This window comes from Chinchilla lanigera, unplaced genomic scaffold, assembly GCF_000276665.1.
Source record: "Chinchilla lanigera isolate Chin_1 unplaced genomic scaffold, ChiLan1.0 scaffold00025, whole genome shotgun sequence".
NCBI classification, from domain to species: Eukaryota; Metazoa; Chordata; class Mammalia; order Rodentia; family Chinchillidae; genus Chinchilla; species Chinchilla lanigera.
The window spans coordinates 64,456-92,403 of NW_004955426.1; the positions used below are offsets into that span (position 1 = coordinate 64,456).

Below are 27,948 nucleotides of genomic sequence, written 5' to 3' on the forward strand. Positions count from 1 at the left end.
AACTGAAACCACAATGAAATGTCATTTTACACTCAACAGAATGACAAACATGTAACATGCTTCCATCATTATGGACAGAAATGTGAATTGCTGATCTTATTAGGACAGTCATTCTAAAAGAGCTGTTAGCCTGTTGCTAGACACAGGTGCAAGTCTCTCGGTCCTTCTTTTCAATCCTGGCCTTCCTTCCAGCCATCATACCTCAGTGAAAGGAGTCACTGGTGAGGAGGTAATATGCTATTTTTGACAACCCTTCGGCTGTAACTACCTATTAGATCCTTCTTGCATATCTCTGTCTTCCTGAGAAACCACTTTGAAGATACCACCACGTATTACAGCAGCCATTGATATTTTCCTACTAATCTATCCATAACTGTGTAAAGTTTGTAATGTTCCTATCCTATTTCATAAATGGATGTATGTTTATTATTATGTGTTTCCTACAACAACCATTGAGAATAGTTAATGATTTTTCAATAGGTCACTCATGTATAGCTCTATTTATTTTCTTTAGAAGCCACTTTGAAGATACCAAAGTATAGTACAACAACTATTGATAATCTCCTACCTCTTTTGTCTCTAACTCACTATTATGTCTATTTTTTTTCCTGAGAAACTGTTTTGTAGATAACAATATGTCAAACAATAACCATTGATAATTTCCTACCATTTTGTCTGTAATTTGGTAAGTCCCCCCTATTATTATGTTATCCTTCTTTTACTCTTTAAAATAAAAAAAAAAGAAACAGGAAAAAAGAAAACATCATACCCTGTACATTTTCATCAACAGAAGAATAGATTTCTTTAAATGTGGCCTTCTGTGTAATAAAATCCTATAGCATAGATGCAATGAGTAAACTAGCAATGTAAGTGTCAGTACGATAAATCTCAAAACACGTGTTGAGTAGGAGAGACAAGTTGCACAGAGATACTGCAGGGTATTGTTCATTTACATCTTAAAAACACATAAAACAGCACCATATATTATGCATGGGTGTTTATACGTTATCATGCAAGTATTAAAACATGGTTAGGCTGGGAAAGGATGAAGGGAAATAGAATCAGGGCAAATCCAGACCGCATCACTGCAGCTCTACTAATATGATTCTTTTTCCAAAGACAGGGAAGGAAACATGCACAAGTACGTGTGGCCCTACCTGCCTGAGGTATTTAGTGGAGCTGAATTCCTGCAGACAGAAAGTAGGTAAGGCTGCCAGGAGCTGGGGGACTTGGGAGTGGGTGGTGAGAGCCAGGGTTTAATGGGTACAGAGTGGCAGCTTCATAGGGTGGAAAGTTCTGCAGGTGGATGGTAGTGATGCTGGCAGAAGTACATGAGTGTACTTAAGGGCACTGACTCCAACTTGTACACTTAAAAATGGTAAGATGGTAAAGATGGGCCAGGTGCAGTGACACGCACCTGTGATCCCAGCAGCTACTGGAGAGGCTGAGGCAGGAGGATCACAAGTTCAAGGCCAGCCTGGGCAACTTAGGAAGATCCTGTCTCAAAATCAAGTTAAATTTTTAAAAGGGCTTGATTGCTTGCCTATCAGTGGCAAGGCCTTGGGCTCCAGTATCAAAAAGAGAAAAGAAATGAGATGGTTAAAATGGTAAATTTTATGTTGTGCATATTTTGACACAATTAAGATTAATTAATCACAACATAATACGATGTTATAGCACACAATTTTTGAAAGGGGGAAACAGAGAGATTGGTCACAGAAGAGAAGGTACTGGGCACAGACCTCCTGGGGACCCGCAAGGAGAGAGGAAAAAAGGACACACGGAGCCGACATCAGCCTTACCGAAGCCCGCTCCTGAGGTCTCTGCACCCACGGCCACGCCGCCTGCTCCGCTTCGGGCAGGGCCGGCCGATCATCCGCAGGACGCAGAGCAAAGCGGAAACACAAGGCTCCTGCTTACACACGGATCAGACTCGCAGGCCGCGAGGGCGGGACATCCGGGGCACTTCCCGCTCTAACGTGGCTCTTCTCTCTGTAATTTAGCTATTAATCTTCTAGGCATTTGTAATGAAGTGCAAACTAATTCTACTAGAACGCCTTCCTTAATAATACATTAGTTTGCTTTGTTTATTATTTGTATTTGTCTATGTTGGCAATACATAGTAATTATATTCATTTGGGAAACTGGTACATATACATAGGGCGTCATGATCATTTCTCCCTCCTTCCCCAGGGCCCTTTCCAATCTGCAAAAAAGGCTACCTCCCAGTTTCCTACTCTGTCTCCTTTATCTTGCTCTTCAAATTATTCATAGCCTGAGTTTCTCGTGTAAGAGAAACAATGTAATATTTAAATTTCCATATCAGATTTATTTCACTTAACGTTATGGTTTTGAGACCCATCCATTCTCCCACAAGTGATTCAAATTTATCCTTGTTTATGGCCGAATAGTGCTCCAATGTGTGTGTAGACCACATTGTCTTTGTCCATTTATCTGCTGCTGGGCGTAAGGCTGTTTTCATAATTTAGCTATTGTGAATTTTGCTGCCACACACATGGGATGGTAATTAGGCATCATTGCAATATGACGACTTGAACTCTTTCCGGAAGATACCCAGGAGAGACACCCCTGGGTCAAATGGGTTTCTATTTATAGTTTTGGGGGGATGTAGGACGAGGTGGCCGAGTGGTTAAGGCGATGGACTGCTATAGTTTTGGGGGGACTCTCCCTGCTGACTTCCGTAGCAGCTGCACTCCCTTACTCTCACCTGTAATGTAGAACAGTGCCTTTGTCCCCACCTCCTCCCCAGCACTTGCTGCTTTCTGAGGCCGTGAGGACAGCCATTCCTCCTTAGTGAGGTGGAATCCCAGTGCTGCTTTGAACTGTGTCTCCCCAGTGGCCGAAAGCACCAGGCCTTTCCAGGACTTCCCAGCACAGGGTGGGTAGCACCTTCCTCGACCAACGCTGGCCTCCTAGCAACAGGAAGGGCGTGGCATGGGGCAGGGTGCTTGGCAGGGTAGGAGGAAGGGCTGGAGGTGTTCTCTCCCCTCCCAGGAACATGGGCATCGCAAGCCTGTCATGGTGGCATTAAAGTAACGAGAGAATGTGAGAGGCAAATGGTTCTAAAAGCAGCTCCTTCCCTCCTCTCCTATTCCGGGAAAAATCATCCCTTGTCCGCTTCAGGCGCCCTGGGGACAGTACGAAGTGTGAAGAGGAAAAAAGCTCAGCCTTATCTTCATGAAAGCCTTCATCTCCTGTACAGGGATTGCCTCGCCAGGGAGGAGTAGGAGAGGTATTCTGAGACGCAAGGGGTGTTTTCCCCAAGGGAGGTCCTACAGGCTGCCTCGCCTGGGATGTGTCAGCGATTTAGAATGACTGCTTTGAAGACCCCAGTGTGTGGGCTCATCCCTCACTGTCACCAAGCCACTCGTACACAAACACAAAGCTTCACCTGGCACTGAGAGCAGAGAAAACTGCTGTGCCCGAGTCACAGATGTGCAGCACCGGGCCATCCGTGCGACTTTGACTGGCTGGTTTTTTCAAGCCTCGGTTTCCTAAGCTGTAAATGGGAGTAGTGGCAGGTGCAGGTTAAGTGAGGTAAGACCTAGGAAACCCCCCTCCACCAAGCCTAGCACATTGTAAAGTCAACAAATGTGAGGTACCCGGTCGCGTGTGACTTTCCCAGCGAGGAGCTGGGTGCAGAAGATGAACACCGGGCCCAAGCCCTGGCCCTGACTTCTGAGTCAGGGATGCTCCTGCGGGCCCAGTTTGTCCAGTGCCCTAGCCAGTGCTACCCACCAGTGCCCACTCGGGCTTGGGGAACAGTGCCGCAGGAGCTTAGAGCTCAGGCCTGGAGAGGGCCAGCTACCTTCCCCCGGTGTCCCCAACCTGCCCCTGCCTCCCGAGCCACCGTCAAGCCCAACCAGTCCTAATCAAAGACTGCAGCCCCTCCACCCGTAACCTGCCCCTTATTGCCTTGTGCCTCTGTGGAAGGACCTCTGCCTTATACCAGCTCCCCGCTGAGCGGTGACATTTGTCCCCTACTCCCTGGCCACAACCTCCCCTTAGGCCTTGGCCTCACTCCCTGTCCTGTGAGTGCCCCCCGCTTCCTTCCTGATCCTGCGCTTCAGGCCTCTGCCCCCGACCAGCCCTGGCAGCACAGGTGCCCAAGGCCCTGGGGGTAGAAGGCTGCGATCTGCAACCTCTGGAGAGCACTAAAAGGAATAAAATGTGATCTCCGCTTTTGCATAATTCTCGTGGAAATTGCTGTGTGGCCCACGGCACTCACCGTGGCAATGCACATTACAGATGGGCCAGAGAAGGGCACTTCCACTGTTCTTTTCAGCTGCCTGTATTTATGGGGGATGGTGCGACGCATGCGTACAGTGCGTAGTCGTAAAATCAAGGTGACCAGCATCTCCATCTCCTCTGGATTTTTTAAATTTTTTATTAAGATATAAAATTCATATATAGTTACAAGGTACTGTATGATATTTGAATACCATGTGTACTGATTAAATCAGGATAATCAATATTTCCTCCTCCATCTTTTTTTTTAATTCACAATGCTGGGGATTGAACCCAGAACCTTTGCACTGAGCTACATGCCCAGCCCTTTCTCTTTTTTATTGTGAGTGAGGGTCTCACTGAGTTACCCAGGCTGGGCTCAGATTTGCCACCCTCCTGACTCAGCATGCAGACATTACAGGCCTGTGCCACTGCGCTTAATGTTTTCTTCTTCTCATTACTTTGTGTTTGCATAATCTCAGTCCTATGTGGGTTCAAAAAAAGTTGGGCTGGGGATATAGCTCAGCGGCACAGTGTCTGCCCGGCAAGCACAAGGTCCTGAGTTGAATTCCTGGTACCAAAAAGAAAAAGAGATGTCTTCTTTGCAGCTGGGTGTGGTAACACATGCTGCACTCGCAAGGCTGAGGCAGGAAGATCATTGCACATTTAAGGCCAGCCTGCGCTACCAAGGCAGTGAGTTCAAGACCAGCCTAAACTGTACAGTGAGACCCTGTCTCAAAAAGACAATCAATCAATCAATAAATAAATAAATAAATAAATAGAGGAAAGGTTGATCTCATAAAAGTTGAGAGTAGAATAATGGTTACTAGAATCTGGGAGAAAAAGAAGAAAGAGGTTGGCCAATGGGTACTAAAGTATAGTCAGATAAGGGAAATTCATGCTGGTGTTCTATGGCACAGTACCATGGCTACAGAGAATGAGAATGTACTGTAGATTTCACAACAGCTAGAAGAAAGGATTTTGAATGTTTTTACCACAAAGAATAAATATTTGAAGAGACAAATAAGCTTATACTGATCTGAACATAACACAACATGTGTATGCATTGAAATATCACATGGAAGCCCATAGATAGGTACAATTTTTACTTGTCAACTAAAAAAATAAATTTAAAAAGAAAATGACTAATTGCTAAGGTTACATACCCACTGCACGGGGCCAGGGAGGCATCAGTAGAAAGGATACTGAGCTCTCCTCCCTGTTCTTTTCTTTCTATTTTTTTACCTCTTCCTGAAATTTAAAACAAGTCAGAAAAAGGGAATTTGAACTTCCTGTTGGACTACCTTGAAATAATGTCTATTAACCTTTTCAAAGGCAAGGTTCCTAGATCCATTTATACTTCCTAAAGCATACATCCCAGAGGGTAAATGTAGACTCTAGATTGAGATCTAGATGCTTATTTGTCTTATTCTAATACAAGATTACTTAAATTTCACATTCATTTATTTTATCTTACCAAAGTGTCTACTGTCTTGGTTGATAAATTCTAGAGATTAGTTTGGTTCTTCTCATATCTTCTTTCTAATTAAAATAGAATAAAGCTAAATGGGGGTTATCTTAGTTTTCTGTTGCTATAACAAAACACCAAAGACTAGTACTTTATAAAGTATAAGGAATATTTAGTTCATGATTCCAGTGGCTTCAAAGTCCAAACACCAAAGTGCCAGGATCTTAGCAGAGCCCTGGATGCACCACAACATGGTGGGCAAGTGGTGCATGTGGGAGGAGCAGGTAGTGGTTAAGGTTCTCCAGAGGAACAGAATCGATAGAAAGTACACGTCTAATTATGCAAGGGAATTTATTAGGGAGGCTCATAGGGTCAGAAGAGAGAGAATCCTGCAGCATCACAGCCAAGAAGGTGGAAACTACAGAACAAGAGGGATTCCGAGGTCAGAGGCCTGGAGGCTCACTGAACGGTCACCAGTGTGTTCTGCACTGGAAGGATAAACAAACTGGAGACTTGGACACTGATGCCCAAAGCTGATAGCAGCAAAGCATGAACCCACTCAGGAAGACGGGAGTTCCTCAAAGCAGGGCAACTTCCTTCTCATTCCCTGTTTATTCCGTCCAAGCTGCAAGCCCATTGGTTGGTGCCTCACACAACTACAGTGAGTCCCCACGCCCCCCCCTCGGTCTGCTAAAGCACCACACAGACACACCCAGAACTGTGCTTACTCACCGCTAGGCGATCTTACTCTTAAGTCGATGGGTCGTGATTGGTGGTCACAGAACATGTGCCTGAGAGACTGAGCAGAAGAGCCAGCCCGGATGGTGAGACCCACTTGGACACAACCTGTTCTCCAAGACACAGCAGTCCTGTGAGACCTGACCCGGAAGAAAACTCTAACCCCTGTCAAGAGTGGTGCCCCTTACCCAAGCAATTCCACTGGGCTCCTTCATTTAAAGGTTCCACTACTGCCCAACAACCCCACCCTGGAGACCAGGCCTCTGGTTCATGAACCTTTCGGGGACACATCAGGGGGACCTTGGGAATAAAATCCACACAATTAAGTGTGCCGAGGTTCTCCCCCTTGTCTAGACACAGGGAGCCTCTAAGGCTGCCCTCCACTGAGTGGTGGCTACCTGAATTCCAGAAACGGCACCAAAACTGGCTTCAATATCATCAGTTCTAAAAATTCTGTCTTCAAGTCACTATTCACAATCCCAGACCTGTAATGAAACACGTAACAAGATTTACCAAAACAATGGGTGTTTTAACTCTGCTATGGAACCTTTCCTAACTATTCCAGCAAAAAGTCCCTTCTTCCTCCTTTAGATTCCTATAATATTGCATGTAATTTCAATACTTTTTAGTTTCATAACACTTTAAAAACTAGCACTGAAAGCTGGGGATATAGCTCAGCAGCACAAATGCCTGCCTGGCAAGCACAAGGTCCCGAGTTCAATTCACAGTACAGAAAAAAAAAAAAAAAAAAAAACTAAATGTTTGGCTGTAAGAAAAGTGTAAAACACTTCATCACTGTTGGTGGGAGTGTAAATTTCCACCACACTGTGGAAATCAGTGTGGAGATTCCTCAGTAAACTAGGATTTGAGGTCCGATTCAATGCACCTATTTCCCTTTTGGGTATTTTTCCAGAAGAACTGAAAACATCATACCGCAGCGATATATGTGCACCCATGTTTATAGCAGCGCAATTTGTCATAGCTAAATCGCAGAAACAACCCAAATGCCCATCAACTGAGGAATGGATAAAAAAGGTGTGGTATTTTTATGTAATGGAATATTACTCAGCTATAAAGAAAGATAAACTCAATGCTTTTATAGGTAAAAAGAATGCAACTAGAGACCATTCTCATAAGTGAAATAAATCAGACTCATGTCTGTAAACACCGTATTGGCTCCCTCCTGTGAGAAACTGAAAGAGTAAATAAAATCTGAAAGGTACAATAGATATTATGAAAGGGGAAGAAACTGCTCAAAAGGAAAGAGCGACTGGGATATCTCATATATATATATATGAGATAGCTATGATAATTGTACTACTAATTTCTATTGATTTATTGAAAGGAATAGTTAATGTTTAATTGTTTGATCAATCTTACATGCCTATATCTGGTGATCTAAGTAACCAATTTGAAGATAACAATATGTAATACAACAACCATTGTTAATTTCCTGTCACCTTGTTTGACATTCTGTATCATTTTTACTGGTTTTGTGTTATTGTGTTTATGTCTTTCTGTTTGTTAATTTGTTTTTGTTCTTTTCTCTTTAAAATAAATTTTTTTAAAAAACCTAGCCATTCATCAATATATCCAACTGTATTTGGAGGCCTATTGTTAATACTATTCCAGTAGTAGTAACTAATTGCTAGATTGTAATAAAGAGAAACTTCTTGGCTACTTCTGATATTTCCACAAGAAAACACTGGTTATGTTTTATTTTGCCTTATATAATATTTCTTGCCTTTCCAGTTATATGTGCCAATAGTTCTACCTTCTTTTTTTCCCGTAAGAAGATTTGAGCTGGATTTCTTTCGCTTGCAAAGGGAGGAGACCCAAGCTCTCCAACTCCTATCTTTCTCCTGTTCAGTCCGTGGTACCTGGAACTTCACACATCTGTCCCTTGAGCCATTCTCAACTCAAACCCTAATCATCTACTCCCCCCAGCACTGGTGAAGCATTTCATGCCCCTTTTGAAGATTTCTGCCTCCAAGTTCTACCTCAGGGGCCTTCCCAACTTACCCAATGGACAGTAGCCACTTCTAAGAAGGCTAAGAAAAATATACATTAAATGGTATTAATAATATAGTTGATTTGAGTACCCCAAAAGATATACCCAAATAAGCCTAATATCTGTGGATGTGAGCTTATGTGTAAATAGGGTCTTTACAGATGAATGGGGTTAAGATGGTGTCATTAGATGTGCACACCAAACCCAACATGACTGGTGTCTTAATAGAGAGAAGAGACATAAAGGAATGTGAAAAGCCACAGGGGCATGTGACCCTAGGACACAGGCACAGACAGGAATCACATGTCTAAACGCCAAGGGATGCTGATGGGTGCTGACTGCCACAGAAGTCGGGAGCAGTTTCCCGCCCCAGAGCCCTCAGCAGGCACCAACCCTGCAGATTCCTTGATTTTGGACTTCCAGCCTCCAGAACTGTGAAAGGACACACTTCTGCTCTTTAACCACCCAGTGCGTGGTACCAGGTTGTGGAAGCCCTAGGGAATGCACACACAGGGACAGTACAAACTTGCCCTTTAGTAGCACAAGACCATGTGGCCAGATGGAGCCAGGTCTAGCACCAGACTCCAGACTCTATTCCCTTACACATCTGCTTCATTCTTCAGTCACTCACCAAGACCTTCCAGAGGGGCAAGACCATTGCCTACAACTTCAAGTTTGTTTCTTGCAACCTCTACACCAGAAAGCAACTGATTCAACACTCTAGCCTCTAGTGAAAACTCCTAGGGAAGGGCTCAGTATGGGTCAAGAGACCCCTTGAGCCAATCAGGGAGGCAGGTCACACTGTATAAAATGGCTGCTCAAGCAAATATGTCAGAGGACATCTTCTAGAAGCTTCCTGAAGATGAACGGGACAACACTTTGACATCAACTTCATTTCTACTCTCTTCATCACATGCGATTCTTCACAAGTATCCTCTCTTCAAAATCTCTCTCTCTCTCTCTCTCTCTCTCTCTCTCTCTCTCTCTCTCTCGCTCTCTCTCTCACACACACACAGCCTTGAAGTTCTTTGTTTTCTAAAGTATTATTAAAACAAACATCCAGGCTGGGGATTTAGCTCAGCAGCACAGCTCCTGCCTGGCAAGCAGGAGGTCATGAGTTCGATTCCCGGTACCAAAAAAAAAAAAAAATCCAACTGCACAAGGACAACGATGTTACTAGTCTTAACTTTCTGTTAGAACAACATACCAAATACACTCTTAGCATTTTACCAGCCAGAGAGTGGAACCATGCGTGGTAGAATTCCCTTGCAATCACACCACTCAGAAGAGTGTGCAGCAAACGTCCGGTGGGTCACAGTAGTTTGACTTGACACCTTCTGTGAGCTGTGAGTTGCCTGCCCCTGCTCCTGCCTGTGGCTCAGGTCTCAGCTCAGCACCACCTGAGGATCCGCTGGGGACTCGGCCTCTTTGGTGTCAGCTCTTTCGTGCTCTTTCGTTGCCAGCCAGGGAGTGGGTCTGACGCTGTGGGTCTGAGGCCCACCGGACTCTGATCCATCACCGCACACAGCCCTTGCCTTGCCTGGGGCAGCTGAGCGGAGAAGCATGACCGGTTTTAAAAGAATCCATCACCTCTACTGACAAATTAACTTAAAACATGTTCTTCTGGCAGTGATTCGATAGCATCTTCTTTGAATATAAAGCATGGCTCAGTGACTGATGGGCATCTTGTGAGGTCTATTTCTTTAATTAATGAAGGATAAATTCCAAAATATTCAAATAATTAATCACATTCTACACATTATGCAGTCAAGTTCTATGACAAGTTTGGACATTTTCCCTACCCTTAGCATTGATTAGATCCATCAAGACAGACTATCCCTAAAAATCTTAATGACTTTATTGTTTCTCTCCTATGCTGGTGATCTTTGGTAGCATGGCGGAGTCCCTGCTCCATGGCATCTGCACACAGGCTGACAGACTTGACACCATCAACCTAGATGTCACAGATTACAGTGACAGGGGATGGGAACATCGCAAATTGTGCTTTGGCTCTAAAGATTCTGTCTAAAAGAAACACCTCACTTCTTCTCACATCCATTGGCTAAGTGGCCTGTGTGACCACACCTCTATTCAGGACAGGGCCAGCGGGGCCAAAAGCTCAATCCTACCATGCTGGAACCCTGGTTCAAAGGCTTAATGATAACCACAGTCCACCCCTCGGACCCCTTTGAGCTCAAATTTCTTCTCTTAAACAAAATTCATTGATTTGCTCCCCAGAAGAGACATCTCAAAGGTGCCACCCAGGCACAGGTCAGGTATCTCTGGGTAATGCTCAGTAGTGTCTTTATCAGGAATGTTTTAGTTATCTAGGGCCATCATAGAAACACCTCAGGATGGTTGCAGAAACCATGGAAATTTATTTCTCACAATTCTGGAGGCTGGAAGTCCAAGACCAAGGTCTCTCCTTGACTGGCAGGTGGCCATCTCCTGCCTGTGTCCTCACAAGACCTTTCTTCCATGAGAATACAGCTCTGGTGCCTTCTTTTCATGAAGACATCAGTCCTATGGCACTAGGGATCACTCATATGATGCATTTATCCCTAATCACCCCCATTAAAGGCTCTGTCTGTGATTGCAACCGCACCAGAGGTTAGGGCTCCAACACATGAATTTTGAGGGACACAAATTCATTGCATAGCAGGAGATACTACACAGTGACCAGACTGAACCTGGATATGCTTCTTCTCATTCTGAAGGCCGAGCACTAAGAAGTAAGTTCCCAAGCTACAAAGGTAAACTAGGAAACAACACCAAAAGTGTCCCTGTGCAGGGAAAGGGAAAATGGCAAATAGACAGCAGGCACTGGTCTTCAGCAGTCCTGAAATCCCTGGACAAATAATGTGAGGTCTGCCCTGGGTGAGGACATCCGCCCTTACATGTGCTCAGTTCCAGGAGCTTCCTTACCCATAATCCTCCAAGGGCCCTGGCGCTGCCTTCCGTTAGGCGCTGTGGCACCGCTAAGGTTGCCGTCAGGGACAGCGTCACGGAGGGCTGCACAGCTCTCTCATTCCACATCCAGCCCTAAGTGGTGGGTGGCCCAGGGATCTTTTTGTATTTTTTAGTTTAACTTGGTGACTCTTTTGGAAGCCCCCAGCACCGCATGCACGCAAGTGTCTTTGTATCTATTTCATTCCAGAAGACGCATGTGCTAACAGTCACACCCCAATTTTCTCCCAAGACACAGATGACTTACATCTTTACTTTTATACATATTAGTCCTTGCAGAAATTTTAATAATAGTGGGATGGCCAAGAAAATAGAATCAGTCAAGTGACTTTTTTATGGCAGATGTAGAGATGGTGCCCTTTGCTATAAGGCTATATTCCTGTATTCTTTTTTTTTTTTTTTTTTTTTTTGGTACCGGGAATTGAACTCAGGACGTTATGCTTGCCAGATGCTTATGTGACTAAGCTATATTCCCAGCAGGCTCTATTCTTTTTAAATATGTTTATTTGTATATTTTACATTGAGCGCTTCGAGCAAGAAAATAATTACAACAATTTCAAAATGCAATCATATTGAACCAAGAGAATCAATACATGGGTTTTATAATGATATCTAATCAATAGCTAGGAATACAGATAGACATGAAGCCAGTTACTGAATGAAATAAGTAAAATAACTACGTAAATGTATGAATCTCAGGGATGGGGCCGTGCATGATCAGTTAAGTCACTTTGCCATCACATTTCTTAGTAACGTGATTCACATTCATTCCTATCATAGATACATCCGTTTCAAGATGTATGCTGAAGCTAACAACATAAAACTATGCTCTTTGTTACCTTAACAGAAAGTTTAGTTTAATGTAAAGAAGTTCAAGAAGAAAATTTCAGAGCCCTTGATCAGAAGCTTTCAATGCATGTGGCACCACTTTGCTGCACACAAGGCTCAAGGAAGGGTGCGAAAGAAGAGTGCCTTCTCTATCCACTGAAGACACGACGTAAGAAGTGGGAACCAGACTCTGTAGAACTTCACCAGCCAGCAACATGTTCCTAAGGACTCCTGAGTCTTGCACCAACCACCTTTAGAAAACCTCAGCCCATGGTACAAAAACATTTAGAGTAACATGTGTAAGTACAAGCATAACTGGGGGGTTTGCCTTCTGTAAGTAATCATCTCTGAGAGGCCTAAGTGCTTCCAGCTGTAGCTCTTGTCTAGCTGGAGAAACTGTTGGTCCACACGGATGCCCTACTGATGCGCCTCCTCAAAGCACCTTCGGAGGCTAATCAGATTTGGCTTGATTACAGGGGAATCCAGCGTTTGGTTTGCCAGGCAGACTTCTCCGTGGGTGTCCACAAATTCGAATGCCTTGACCACACAGAGGGTCTCTTCCACGCTTCAGCCCACCGGGAGATCACGGACGCTCAAATGCCTGATGATTCCATTGGAGTCGATTATGAAGACAAAACCACTCTCCCTTGGTGCATTGATCCAGGCAAGATGGGTAAGGCGGGAATTCACCAAAACTGCAACAAACCCACAGTTCACACCATGAAACTCACTGGTTTTGTCACTGAAAACAACAATTTCTGTGGGACGCACAACGGTGAAATCCAAGGGATAAAGGAAAAGTGCCAAATATTTCCCGTTAAAGTCACCAAACTTAACTCTGAATGCTCCATTGACAAGAGCTGAGCCCTTCAAATACGGCCCCTGCTGGCTGACAGCAGAAGCACGTTGTGAAGAACTGATGCTGAGGGCAAATTTTGCTTGCGCAGAGCAAGATCACGGTGCGTTCCGCAAGTGCCTTCTTCCAGAACCAACAGGTCTAAGGCTACGGAAGCCGAAACGCCCAAGCAACTGTGCTCAGACGTGGATGACCGAGGCCCGGGGCCACCTTCCCGCTGCAGCTGCCGTCCGCAGTGCACACAAGTCCCAGGCTGTGTTTTAATATTTTTTAATTGTCAAAATGTTCTCTCAATTTTATCTTCTGTCTGGGATCTAAAACCACTCAGCCTTTCCGACACGGTGAAGCCTCAAGTCTCCCATTCATATTCCTGCCTGGAATCCAGCTAATTCTTCTCTGACTTTGTGCTGTCAAAGCCGGCCAATAAAAACCAGCGCACGTTATCAACCTGCTGCTTTCCCGCCTCTCTCCTTGGCACTGCAGTCAGTCGGCACACAATCCACCTTCCAAACCGCGGGAAAGTTTGCCATCCTATAACACCTCACGTCGTCTTTCCAGACTTCATCACAGTGTTTTCACTGCCTACCAATTGTTCCCAAAACCAGTGACGAGCTATACTTTTCTTGCTGTTTTCCCTGCTCTGGCAGCAATTTCTGTATTAAAATAAAACTAAATTGTGGATAATAGCTGGAAAAATAAGGAATCATTTACTTCTCAAGTTACACGGCCATTACGTAGCAGCTGGTGGATGACAAAGAGTGGAGTGTCATTGTCACTAAGCGGAGCAGTGGGCCAAAGACCTGACCATCTGGCACTGTGTGGTCAGAGGAAGGGAATGTGATTGGTGCTTAAAGCCTCCTTCCCATGTCTTATTGGACAAATCAAGGCATGTGGCCTTGCCTGATTTGAGGATGTGGGGAAGCATAATCTCACCACGTCCCTGGACAGTACAGTACCAGAACAAGAGTAAACAGTTCTTACATGCAACACACTCGTTTTCTTAGATTAACATACTTAGGAATAAGATCCAAAAATTAGAAGTAGAAACTCAAATTGAGTAAGCTGCATTTCTCTTGAGCATATTGCCATAAAAGTTCTTTTCCCGCCAGTCTATAGTGATACAGGTACATCCATGTTTATAGCAGTGCAATTCACAATAGCTAAGCTCTGGAAACAGCCTAGATGACTATCAGCAGATTAATGGATAAAGGAAATGGGACCTCTATATATATAATATCTATTACCTCAGCCATAAATAAAAATAAAATCATGTCATCTGCAGAAAAATGGCAGGAACTTGAGACTATAATGTTAAATGAAATATGTCAGACATAATGAGTTAAATATTGCATGGTTTCTCTTATATGAAAAATCTAAAATATAAACAAGTTAATGAGCAAAATTAGTGATAGATAACAGGAAACAAAAAGACTGGGGATGGGAAAGAGGATCAAGGGAAGAACAGAAGGAGGAAAGGAACAAAAATGATCAAGATATGTTATATACATGTACTAATTCCACCAAATGAAGGCAATTATTATGTATTGCAAACACACATTAATAAACACACCCTGATTTTTCTTTTAAAACACATCCCATTTGAACCGGGCATGGTGGCGCATGCCTGTAATCCCAGCACTCAGGAGGCTGAGGCAAGAGGATCATTGTGAGTTGGAGGCCAGGGGCCACAAAGTGAGTTCAAGACCATCGTGAACTGCGTAGTGAGACCCTGTCTCAAAAAGACAAAAAAAAAAAAAAGACAGGTCCCACTTTGTAGTTCAGGCTGGCCTCGCACTCACTATGTAGTCCAGGCTGGTCTCGAACTGAAAGCAATACTCCTGCCTCAGCCTCCCCAGTGTGATTTAAAAAAGAAAAACAAGAAGCTCCAAACAAATTTTCCAAGAGACTACATCTAAAAGGGGGCATCAAATTTTTGCATATGTCTGATTTTGAGAATACCTCAGACCATTTCCCAGAAGGTTCCTCAAAATGTGAGTTCCAAAGAATTAGAAAAAGTGTTGTGTGAGGGAAAAGAAAGACTTGTGCATCCTAACAAAGTTGACAAAGTGAGACAGGTTTCTTCCCTGAAGAACCACCTAGGAGCTTCTCCTAGAGCGAGTGTACCTTGAAATATGCCTTAGCAAAACTGGCTTTTTTTTTTTTCTAAAATGACAATTCAGTAAGTGAAGCTATTCTGTGTTGGGCCTCAGCTTTTGTTTCTCAGGTGAATTAGCTATTTTGGAAGACATGCTATGGTATCCGGAGAATCTCCCGCAGCTAGAGAAGGCATCTCACGTCCTGGAGCAAGCCCTCACCTGCCAGGTTTGCATGTTCCATGCTTCTCCACAGTAGGGAGGCACCTGCCAGCTAGTGCAATATGGAATGGCCTGGGGCTTTCATGTGGAAGTCATCCCACTGAGGATTCGCTTTGCTTCCTACTTCTCACCAGTGACCAGGCAAAGGTGTGGGGGTCCTTTTCTACACAACGCCAAAGCTGCCCTTTCAGAAGCTCTCTTCCTGTAAACACTGCCTTTCATGCATATTGGCATTTTTCATTCTATTAGAAGACAGCTACATATGTATTCCACACCCTCCACGGGCCTGGCCCAAACTCACCTGCGCAGTCCCACCGACACCGCCCTGTTGCTGTACTGCTGCTGAGCACCACGCCCCGGTTTTCTCTATGGAGCACAAGGAGGCAGTCTACCCACGTACAGCTAGTTACCAACATGTCTGTGACGTTAGAGATGCAAGACTGATTTATCTCCTGTTATTAACCACATCATGAACAATTTAATGTTGGATACACTCTCCAGCATGAGTTTCCTCTCTCTCTGTTCTCTTGCCTTATTTACTCCAAGAACATTAGGAGAAGGATAATGCTCCGTGGTTATGTCTTCCCTGGGACTTGCAAGTGAGACTCGGCCAGCCTGCCGAGCATATGCATGCGAGTATTCCAATCTGAGCTGGAGCTTCGCTGATCAGTGAACAGAATGAAGCGCAGCTGCTAGTTTAGTTCTGGCTCAAGTCAGAAGTTGCGACTTCTGCTGTCTCCAAGGGCTGGTAAAAGCTCTGATTCATGCATGAGCCACCCAGGCCATACGGGGTAGGCAACTCTGCTAGAATTGGAACTTTTTATTCCAGTTTTATCAAGCCCAGGCAAGCAGTGCCTCTGATACCAATCCATCACCATTTTCTGATGATTAGTAGAACAGCAGCATTTAAAGCCATACACTTTTAATCTTCAGAGATATAATATGATTTATAATTCATTGGTTAAAATTTGTGGAAAATTGATAAAATGATCCTCCCAACCAACCATCTGTCTCCATCTCTTTTTAAAAAGGCATTAGTCTCTGACAATCTCCTGCTTTGCCTAAATGCCCTCAGCAATAGGGCCTTGGGCTTATGCTCTTCAAACATTCCCACTAGGGTACCCTAAGCAGGAAAATGATGATATACAGAAGGAAATCCAGGACGTGTTTCTGAAGATGGATGAATTCCTTTGAAGAAGCTCCTGTTTTCACGTGTGTGTGTGTGTGTGTGTGTGTGTGTGTGTGTGTATTATTGGAGACTGAACTCAGGGCTCCTGAGCTACATCCCCTAGCCTTTTTATGAGACACGCTCTAAATTGCCCAGGATGAGCTCAGATTTGCAATCCTGCTTCAGCCTCCCAGAGTGATGGCATTACAGGTATGCACCACAACACCCAGTTGTTTCCACATTTAGATGTAAATAAATTGTATCCTACTCTTTAGATACTTATAATTACTTTACTAAAATAGTAAATATTAATTGAAGTACTTATATCACTCAAGATCTAGTCAAAAAACAGAAACCACACCCACTATTTTAACAGAGAATTTAACATTAACAAATGCAGAAATGTAAACAGCAATTAACACACTAGAGTTGGGGAACCAAGGGATGAGGTTGGGTTTACAAGCTCTGGAAGTAGAGAGGAGAGGCCCCAAGGGCTGGGTCAGAGTCTCCAAGGTGGGGACATGACTGTCTGGGTTGGGGGCTTCTAAAGTGACTGATAAGGCTGGTTCTGGACAAAGCAAGCCCTGCTACTGAAACGTCTGCATTTTACTCTAAGGTAAATAACTGTCAGTAGGCCAGGAAACAGGAAATAGAAACAGTTACAGGAAACAGGAAGTAGAACCCTTCCTCCCCAGCCTAGCAGGCGCCATCTTGGCAGAGCCTACGAGGGAGCAGGTGGTGAAGCACAGCCATGTCTGAGAAGCCTCTGCTCCAGCAGCACCAAGCTGACTGTGAGAAGGGAGGAGTGGAGCTGAGAGGCAGTAACAACTCCCAGTATGGTGCTTGCCTGGTGTGCGTTTTATTTTTTCAGTACCAGGGATCAAACCCATGGAGCACTGAGCTACATCCCCAACCTTTTTTTAATGTCTTTATATTGAGACAAAGTCTTGCTTGTTACCCAGGCTGGCTTGGAACATGCAGTCTCCTGCCCCAGCCCCCTGGACTGCTGGGGTTACAGGGACGCACCACACTGGCTTACCTGCCTGTTTTCTGAGAACAGTTCTTGTTGAGTTGATGCCCAAAGAGGATGTTTCACCCTTCGTCATCCCCTGGCTTTAGATGGGTCTGCCAGACATTTGTAGCCATTGCCAGCCCCGTGTAAATTAGCTTCGGAGGCAATGAGCAAGGTGCAGGAAGCCCAGTACCCCCACTTCAGGGCTGCACCGTTTCTATGGTCAGGACACACATTTGCTCAGCTACCTCTTATATAACATGGGGGGGGGATCTAATTTCCTTAAAATCCTTTCCACTTTTTTTTAACTCCCGGAGATTATTATGAGTGAGCTCACCTTTTATAAGTATTGTTTTTATAAAGGAGGCCCCCAAGACAGTGACACTGCTAAGACCCTACTAGCAGGAGGACAGCACTGAGAAAAGAAATGTGGGAGAAGGAAAGAAACTGGAACAGATTTGCGCCCAGGGGAAATCTGTGAGGATGCTGAGGTGGAGCAGGCAGGCAAAGCGGGGGAGGTGGCTGGCATTTCTGTGGTTCTGACTCCTTGTCATATGATTTCTGGTGGCTGTGAAAGGGAAGCTTTGTAGCTCAGTAATCCTGTGCAGACCCAGGGTAGGAGGGGCATCAGCCCACCCTAGGGAAAGCCAACCTTTCTTCCACAGGAAGGAACTAGGGTCCCAGAATCCCCTCTCTTCCCTTCAGCGCTGTAAAAGTGGAAGGTAAGAGACCCGCACATATTGCCATCTACCACAAAGCATTTCTTGACATCCAGCTCCCTTCATATAGATGAAATACTTCGTGTTTCTTGGCAGGGTGATGTTATTTCAATGCTTCATATGTGTAATTCACTGTCTTGCTGAGGGACGAATTGCTTCTAATCTGATCACAGAAAAGACAAGTGAGTATCATGCAATAGAAAGTGCTGTGGCTAGACCTCATGTGTGTAGCGTTGATGTCAAAACACTCACAGTCCCCATTAACTCTCCTTGAAAGGGTTACAAATCACTTTGTAATTAAATATCCTCTTCAAGATATCACTGCTGATTTAATGAGGACTAGGCCCATCATAACAGATTTTTAATCTCAGCTGGCAGGGTTTTTTTTTTCTTTGTTTCATTTTCAAAGATTTTTATTACTGTAAGATATTTGGTAATATTCTTTATTAGGCTGGTAAGTTTTGAATTGCTTTTCCTTTTATTATCACATTAGTTCCTTCTTAATGGTTTTACTAGAACTCAGAAGTCTCCCGAGTTTTAATAACCTCTCCTTTTTCAGTACTTATAGTCATGGAATTAATTGTATAAAATCATGATGCTTCACTGAATATGTCACTGGGCCAAAAGAAGAAAATTCAATACGAAGAATTAGACCTTGAAGAGTGATTAACAATTCATCTTCTACAGATTCACTTTAAAACTTTTACTCGCTTTGTGGAAGCACATTTCCCTTTCTTTCTGGCTCTAAGAATATTCTTTAGACTGAGGCATGCTTTGGAGTTCTCTGGACTGAAAGAGTAAAATTAAACTTTTTAGACATTCATCTGACTTTTTAAAAATAATGTATATTAAGAGCTATTTTATTCACATTAGAATATTCTCTTTGTAGTTGGCTTTATTTAAAGGGCAGACAATAATAAAATGAACTAAAAGGAAGTATCCAAGCTATCAATTAACCAGGTTTATTAGTGTCTTATTTTCCTTGAGCCATGGTGATAATAATTTTATCACTAATAAATGTCTACTGATTAAAGTATGGAAGTCAAATCTCTATTAACATGAATTAATATTAAGATAGCAAAATATCAGCTATGAGCAGATCTGAAATAATAAAAATTTTAAATAATCTCTTATCTTAAGTATTATCAAACAATGAGACTATGAAGTGGCAATAACTAATGAACTTTTCAAAAAGGAATAAAGAACTGAATGCCCAATTATGAGACTAAGAGTTGGGCAAATTAAAATTGTAGTTACAAAAAGAATTATTATCAAATGAACAGTTATTTTGCATGATCAAAAACTCCCACTTTTATGTATAACCGGGAAGATACATATATATAGTATATTAATAACAGTATTCTTTAGAGTAAGGAATACTTTGGAAATATATATATATATATATATATATCAGCTAAAGCCTCTACACCAGCAGCAAATTAAAACATTACCCTCATGTCAAAATTTCTCTTATAAACCTAACACACAATGGACTTGCAGTAAATGTCTCTTAAATGAATGGGTTCCATCAGGTGAAAAAGAACTGAGCCCATCAAACATGACTCCTCAGTGCTGTAAATTTTTCAACTAGTCACTTACTGATGGATTTGACCTTTTGGGAGCTGAGTTATCTCTGAAGGTATAAATAAGCAAATTTTTAAAGTGATAACCAAAGACATGAACTATTAATAGTCTTTGATGCACGTAAAACCAAAGGTAGTTTTTAACTTCTTCAAAAGCAGCAGGGGCAGAACACAGGCGGCACAAGAAGCAGATCCAGGAAGTTTGTGAACCAGCTAAAGAAGAGAAGGCTGTACTTCCTCCAAGAAGCCTGTCCGCATCTGCAATGCTTGTTTCAGTGACTTGCGGGGATAACGGGTCGGCACAGCGTCGCAGCAGCATAACACTACATTACATTTTTAATACATGCACTTAGTGGACGTCTTTGACTGTTTGACTTGGACTCTGGCCGCAATTCTAGACCAAATTAAAGTTCGTATACTTTGGAATGTTATCAGTATCCAGTAAAAGTCTTCTATTTCTGTGAGACTTGGATTCATCTTCATTGCCTCTTTCCGTGTAACCCCTGGGATAGCTTTCATGCCAACTTTAGACTTAGTCAATGAAATGTAAATAAATTTTGGACAGAATATAGCAAAGTATTTTTTAAATATAATTTCATTTTTCACAAATGATGAATATACTTTCATAGCTTACTTCTTTCTCCCAAATTATATGTACACAAATGAACATGGGTGATGTCATCACTTGCTTTTGTTGCATAGTAACATTAATTATATTAAATATGCCTTTGTGGGAAAAAAAAAAGAAGAGAAGGCTGTAGCCAAGGATCTTCAATTCAACTGTCCAACAAAATCCATGAATATGATGGGTCAGTCGGTTCATTATTTTATTGCTTAAAAAGCAGTGGATTGCCTATTGGATACAAAGTCGGCAAAAGCCAAGAAAGGAGAGGAAGCTTTATTTACAACCAGGGAGTCTGTGGTTGACTACTGCAATAGGCTTTTAAAGAAACAATTTTTTCATCAAGCACTTAAAGTAATGAAAATGAAGTATGATAAAACTATAAAGAAAGATGAGCAACTGATTTGAAGGTAACAAGCAATGGAAATACAATGGTGAACTCCTACCATCTTGTCTAGTGAAACTCTGTGTGGTTTTGGGGTTTTTTTTGTTTTTTTTTTTTTTTGTCTTTTTGAGATAGGGTCTTGTTATGCAGTGGCCCTGAGCTCACTTTGTAGCCCAGGCTGGTCTCGAACTTGCAACAATCCTCCTGCCTCAGCCTCCCGAGTGCCGGGATTACAGGCATGTGCCACCATATTCAGCCCATGAAACTCTGTATTATCTCTATTGTTTTATCAAAGAATTATTTTCTTATTCTCTTTAATGGTTTGAGCAATCTTTCATTCTTGTTTTTTGTTTTTTTTGTTTTTTTTTTTCTGGTACCAGGAATCGAACTCATGACCTCGCGCTTGCCAGGCAGGCGCTGTGCCGCTGAGCTAAATCCCCAGCCCCTAGTCTTCCATTCTTACATCTGGTAATCTGAACAATGTAATTGAAGATAGTGATATGTAATGTAACAACCATTGTTGATTCATATTATTTTGTCTTGACACCCTGTATCACTTTGAATGTTCTTGCTTTGATTTATTTACGTTCGTGATACAGGTATGTTGCTACTGTTCCATTTTTTGTTTGTTTGTTTCTCATTTACTACTCTCTTTAAGATAAAAAAGATATAAAGAAAGAAAAAGATAAAGGAAAAACTGAAAGTGGAAAAGAGGAGGATAAAAAAGCAAGAAAGAAAATACAAAGGAAGAAAAGACAAAAAAGGAAAAAAAAGATGGCAAAAGGGAAGACTCCAGAAAGGAAGAAACTCTGGGAACCCCCAAAAAGAAGGAAACTAAGAAAAAACTCAAACTTGAACCACATGATGACCAAGTGTTTCTGGATGGCAATGAGGTTCATGTGTGGGTCTACGACCCAGTTCACATTAAAACATTTGTCACGGTATTAATTCTTGTGATTGCGGTAATAGCAGCCACCCTCTTCCCACTCTGGCCAAAACAAAGGAGACTAGGTGTTTACTACCTCAGTGTGGGTGCAGGCTGCTTTGTAGCCAGCATTCTTCTCCTACCCGTTGCTCGTTGCATTCTGTTTCTCATCATTTGGCTTATAACTGGAGGAAGGCACCACTTCTGGTTCTTGCCGAATCTGACTGCTGACATGGGCTTCACTGACTTCTTCAGGCCTCTGCAACACAAGAGTACAAAGGGCCAAAAGCAGACTTCAAGAAAGATGAAAAATCTGAAACCAAAACACAGCAGAAGTCTGACAGTGAGGAAAAGTCAGACAGTGAGAAAAAGGAAGATGAGGAAGGAAAAGTAGAAAATCATGGACAAGAAGGAAAGTAGGAAATCATGGACAAGAGGCTCAGGTGGAGAACGGCATTCAGACACACAGTGACAGGAGGGAAGACGACAGATCTCAGCACAGTAGTGGAAATGGGAATGATTTTGAAATGATCAGGAACAGCAAAAGAGGAACTGGAACAGCAAACAGATGGGGATTGTGAAGAGGAAGAGGAAGAAGACAATGATGGAGAAACACCTATATCTTCACACGAAAAATCACAATCTGACTAACCTGGGGACTGAATAAGCACAAGAGGTTGGATTTTCTATGCTGGCAGATCATCATAACGTACATGTGGCATTTGTAGCATTCTTTAAGTCCATTTGCTGAAAGGATTTGACAGCCAAGAAGTTCTACTCAGTCCTTCATTTTATAGAATATTGGTACTATTATTAGTACAGTGTAAAGCCATTAATAAGTTTCATGTATTTGATAATTTTACAGTAAGTAGGTCTCATTCTGATAGTTATTGAAGATGCATTGTCCACATGACGTTTAGATTAATGGTACTTTTGATAGTTCTATGGCTTTTTACTGTTAGATTAATCAAAATAAAAGGAGTAAACTCCAACATTTCAGATTATTCATAGTTTATGTAGCCATTTCACAGTTTCTTTAGGTTAAAATACTTAAACTCATTGTTCTTGGTAGTTATACTTTTGTTTTTCATTATAAAATTCTACCAGGAGATTTCTTAAAGACTCTGAGTTAGCAGTGTTCAAACTTCAGTGGGAAAAGGCCAACTAGTAAAAGTGCAGGAACATTTTTGATTTAGCTACAAATTCTCCTCTCCAACTTAGGAAATCCAAGCTGAACTGTACACATGACGCAGAGAAGGATGCTCATCTCCAGCAGGAACGCGAAGAGCACTGGTTGGAAGGTGGTGACTCTTCTTCCCCACCCCCTTGTCATAACGTAAAGTGTACTCTGTACATAATTTACAAATAAAGCAGTTTATTTAAAAAAAAGACAAAAGCATCAGGTAACCAAATAGCTTCACTAGTAAATTCTTTTTTTTTTCTTTTAAAAATAAAAGGAGGAAAACATTAACAGACAAACAACCATTTACAAAATAGCAAAAGAACAATACAAACAATACAGAGTTACAAAGTGGTAGGAAATTAACAATGCTTGTTGTATTACATATTGATATCTTCAAAATGGTTTCTCCTAAAAACAAATAGAGACATGAAAGATTGATCAATCAAGGACTCATTAACTGTTTCTTTCAGCAAAGAAATAGAAGCCAGTTCACTAGTAAATTCTATAAAATGTTTAAGTAAGAATTAACATCAGTCCTTCATAAACTCTATGAAATAAACTTCAAAAAATCAAAGAGGTAGGAATAATTTCAAGTGAAACCTTACCCTACTTCCAAATCTAGACAAAGACATGATGAGAAAAGACAATTGCAGATCAGTATCTTTTCTGACTATAAACACAAATACTAGAAAGTATTTACTAAAAATTATACTAGAAAGCAGAATCCAGCAATATATGAAAAATTGTTCACAATAAACAAGTAGGATTCATCCTAGGAGCACAGCCCTGACTCAATACATTAAAAAACTATTGATGTGGTACACAATACTGATAGCAGGGGAAAAAAAAACCACACAATCATTTCAAAAGCTATGGGGAGTAAATTTGATAAAGTCTGACACCATTTTTTAAGAGCACTCAACAAACTAGGAATAGAGGGAAACTTCCTCAGTTGATAAAGAATATGTGCTCCCCAAAAACCACAGACAGCATTAAAATTAATGCCGAAAGACTGGAAAGAGAAAATAAGACCAAGATTGCACATATCACTTCTGCTTAATGTTGTACAGAATGCTCTGGCCAAGGAAATAGGGAAGAGAAGGTAAGAAAAGCATCTAGATTTAGTCATATAATCTTGTGAATAAGAATATCCTCAGGGACCCATAAATAAACAATTAGATCCAACAAAATACATACAAGAAAGCCAGGCATAGTGGCGCACGCCTGTAATTCCAGCACTCAGGAGTCTCAGGCAGGAGGATTATTGTGAGTTCGAGGCCAGCCTGGGCTGCATAGTGAGCTCAAGTCCAGCCTGAACTACAGAGTGAGACCCTGTCTCAAAAAAAATACACACAAGATTTGTATGGTGAAACTATGATACTAACAAAAATTTTAAGACCTAAGTAAATGTGAGATGTACCATGTTCATGAACTAGAAGACTCAAGATTATTAAGATGCTGTGTTTTCCCATTTAATCTGTACATTGAATGCAAACCCTTTCAAAACCCCAGCAGATTAGTTTCTTTCTTTAAATTGACAAGATGGTTCTGAAATTTATGTGGAAAGGCAAAGGAGCTGCAATAGCTAAAAGCAATTTTTTAAAAATACAAAGTTGTAGATTCACTATCCACTTTTGAGATTTTCCATGAAGCTGTAATACTTAAGACTATAGAGTATTAAATAAAGTATAGATAAATAACTCAATGAAACATAAGATACAGACCGGAAATAGACTAAATATACTTTGTCTATTGCTTTTCAACCCAAGTGAGACAGTAATTCAGTGGGAAAAGGATCACCTTTACAACAAACAATGGGAACCACTGCACAGCCATATACAAAGAAATACAGCTTAATTCATACCAACCCATTGTAAGCAAACAGTAACCCAAAATGGACCACAAATACAAATACAAAAACTAAAATTATAAAACCTCATGAAATAAAATACTAAGGAAAATTTTGTGAGTTTGGCAAAGATTTTTTAGACATGACACCAAAGGCACAATTCCTAAAGGAAAAACTTGATCACCGAAATTAGAAAGTTCTGCTTCACAAAAGACACTGTAACTGATAGGGGGGAAAAGTCACAGACTGGGAGAAAAATATCGGAAAAGAACATGCTGACAAAGGATTTATATTCTAAAGATATAAAGAACTGTTAAAACTCTACAATAAGTAAATAACACAATTTTTAAAAGAGGTAAAGGGTTTGAACAGACACTTCGCCAAAGGTGACATGCAGGTAGCAAACAAGCATGTGAAAAGCGTCATGTGGAAAATACGAACCAATATCCTAATGGGGAAGCAGCACAGATCTGCTAGAAACGAGGGGAGAAAACCACGGGCGGAGGAGGACGCAGAGCGCAGGGACTCTCGTGTGCGGCGGGGAGGAAGTTGGGACGCACGGACTCACTGTGGCGGTTCCTTGAAAAGTCAGGACACCCGCCAGCAACCTAGGCGCAGGGCTTTACCCAACTTCAATAACATTACGCACTCAAAAAAGAAAATCTGGGGGCTGGGGATTTAGCTCAGCGGCAAAAGCGCCTGCCTGGCAAGCGAAAGGTCAGGAATTCGGTTCCCGGTACCGGAGAAAAACCAAAAAAAAAAAAGAAAATCTGTATGCAAATTGTATAGGACTTAAACGTTATGCACGCTCATTCATAATAATCAAAAACTAGGAAACAGGGAGCAGACCCACTGTGGCGCGGTGCAGCAGGCCCGGGGTGACAGGACGCTATTTCCATTTCCACAGGGGCCCCACCGAGCCAGCGCTTGGCGAGCGAGGTGAACCGGCGCTGTGTCTGGGACACAGACACGCGGAACAGAAGAAGGGTGCAGGGCCGTGGTTTCATGTCAAAGGATTCCGCGCAAACCGCAGCAGCAGGGCAGTCCTGGGTCGCTTTGCTGCCAAGATCCCAGAGTAGAAGGAGGGAAGAGCCAGCCAGTCACAGTGGACTGCGGGCGGCTGGAAGTGACTAAGGGGAAATCTGGTGAGAGGTAGGAGCTGGGACCATGTAGATGCTCCAGCAACACAAGCAGGCAAGCAGCCCTGGCCTGGGGTGGGACGAGGACACCCCCACCCGCCCTATGACTAGAGTGCAGTGTGAAACAGAAGGAGCTGGTCCGGGTCCAGAAGAAACCAACTGCACACGGGTCTGGGAGCAATGCCAGGCTTCCCTGTGAACGAACGGAGGTAGATTGTACAGTGCCCCACCACACATCAGAGCGCACACTCTTCTCAGCTGCACACGGGCATTCTCCAAAACAGACCACGTACTAGCACACACAACATACTTAATAAATGCACCGGAACTGAAACGGTCCCATGCATATTATCTGACCATAGTGCAAGGAAATGGAGACTGACAGTAAAGAAACCACAAAAACTCCATAAACACCTAGAAATTGAGTAACACTCTCCTGAACAGCCAATGGGTGACAGAAGAAATTAAGCAGTACCTACAATTAAATCATAATGCCAATACAACATGCAGGAACTTATGGGACACATGAAAGCAGCCCTGTGAGAGCAATTCATAGTAGTGTATTCTCACATCAGAAAAACAGAATGAGCTCAAATAAACAACCAAAAGTTTATCCTCAAATTTCTAGAAAAAGAATAAAAGAAGCCGAAACCTTTTACAAGGGGGAAAAATATAAAGATCAGAGCAGAAATTAAGAAAACAATACCAAAAATTAAAGAATCAAAGAGCTGGTTCTTGGGGCTGGGGATTTAGCTCAGCGGCAAAAGCGCCTGCCCGGCAAGCACAAGGTCGTGAGTTCGATTCCCAGTACCGGGAAAAAAAATAATAATAAAAATAAAAAATAAATTTAAAAAAGATTTGGTTCTTTGAAAGATTAAATAAAGTTGACAGGGCCGGGGGTATAGCTTAGTGGCACAGTGCTTGCCTGGTAAGTGTGAGGTCCTGAGTTCAATTCCCAGTACAAAAAAAACAAAAACAAATAAATAAATAAAGTTGACAAACACTTAGCCAACCTTGTCAAAAAGAGGAAAGAAAAGACTCAAATTCAAGCAGTTAGGAATGAAAAGGGTGAAACCAGAATGGATTCTGTGGAAACACAGATCATCTGTATCTACTTTGAGAACCTGTACTCTAATAAGACAGAAAACACAGAATACATGGACAGATTCCTAGATACATATGAATTGCAAAAACTGAATCACGAAGATATAAAAATTCTAAACAACCCAATCAGCCAGTGAGCTTGAAAATGTAATTAAAAACTTACCAACAAGGAAAAGCCCAGTTCCTGATGGATCACTGCTGAATTCTACAAAAAATTTAGAGAAGGTATAATACCACTACTGATGAAACAGTTTAATGAAATTGAAAGGGAAGCAGTGCTCCCAAATTCATTCCTGGAACCAAGTATTACACTGATACAAAAATCAGAGGAGGGTCCAGCCAAAAAAGAGAACTACAGGCCAATCTTCTTAATGAACATAAATGCAAAAATCATCATTAAGATACTAGCAAACAGAATGCAACGAACCATCAAGAAGATTATACACCATGACCATGTAGGATTCATCCCAGGGGTGCAGGGCTGGTTCAACATACATAAATCAATAAATGTAATACACCATATTAACAGAGCCAAGGATAAAAACTACATGATCATCTCAATAGACCAGAAAAAGCATTTGAGAAAGTCCAACATTCATTCACGATAAAAACCCTACAGGAAATCAGAATACATCATCTTTATCTCAATCTGATTGAAGCCATATATGGCAAAACAATAGCCAACATCATACTGAATGGACAAAAACTGAAATCTTTAACATTAAAATCAGGAACAGGGCTGGGGATTTAGCTCAGCGGCAAAAGCGCCTGCCTGGCAAGCGCAAGGTCGTGAGTTCGGTTCCTGGTACCGGAGAAAAACCAAAAAAA

General features: G+C 42.2%; 1 pseudogene; it reads left to right on the top strand.

Moving 5' to 3' along the window:
* The first annotated feature begins 1,133 nt into the window (after positions 1 to 1,133).
* On the top strand, positions 1,134 to 22,496 carry LOC102003785 (annotated as a pseudogene).
* Positions 22,497 to 27,948: the final 5,452 nt, after the last annotated feature.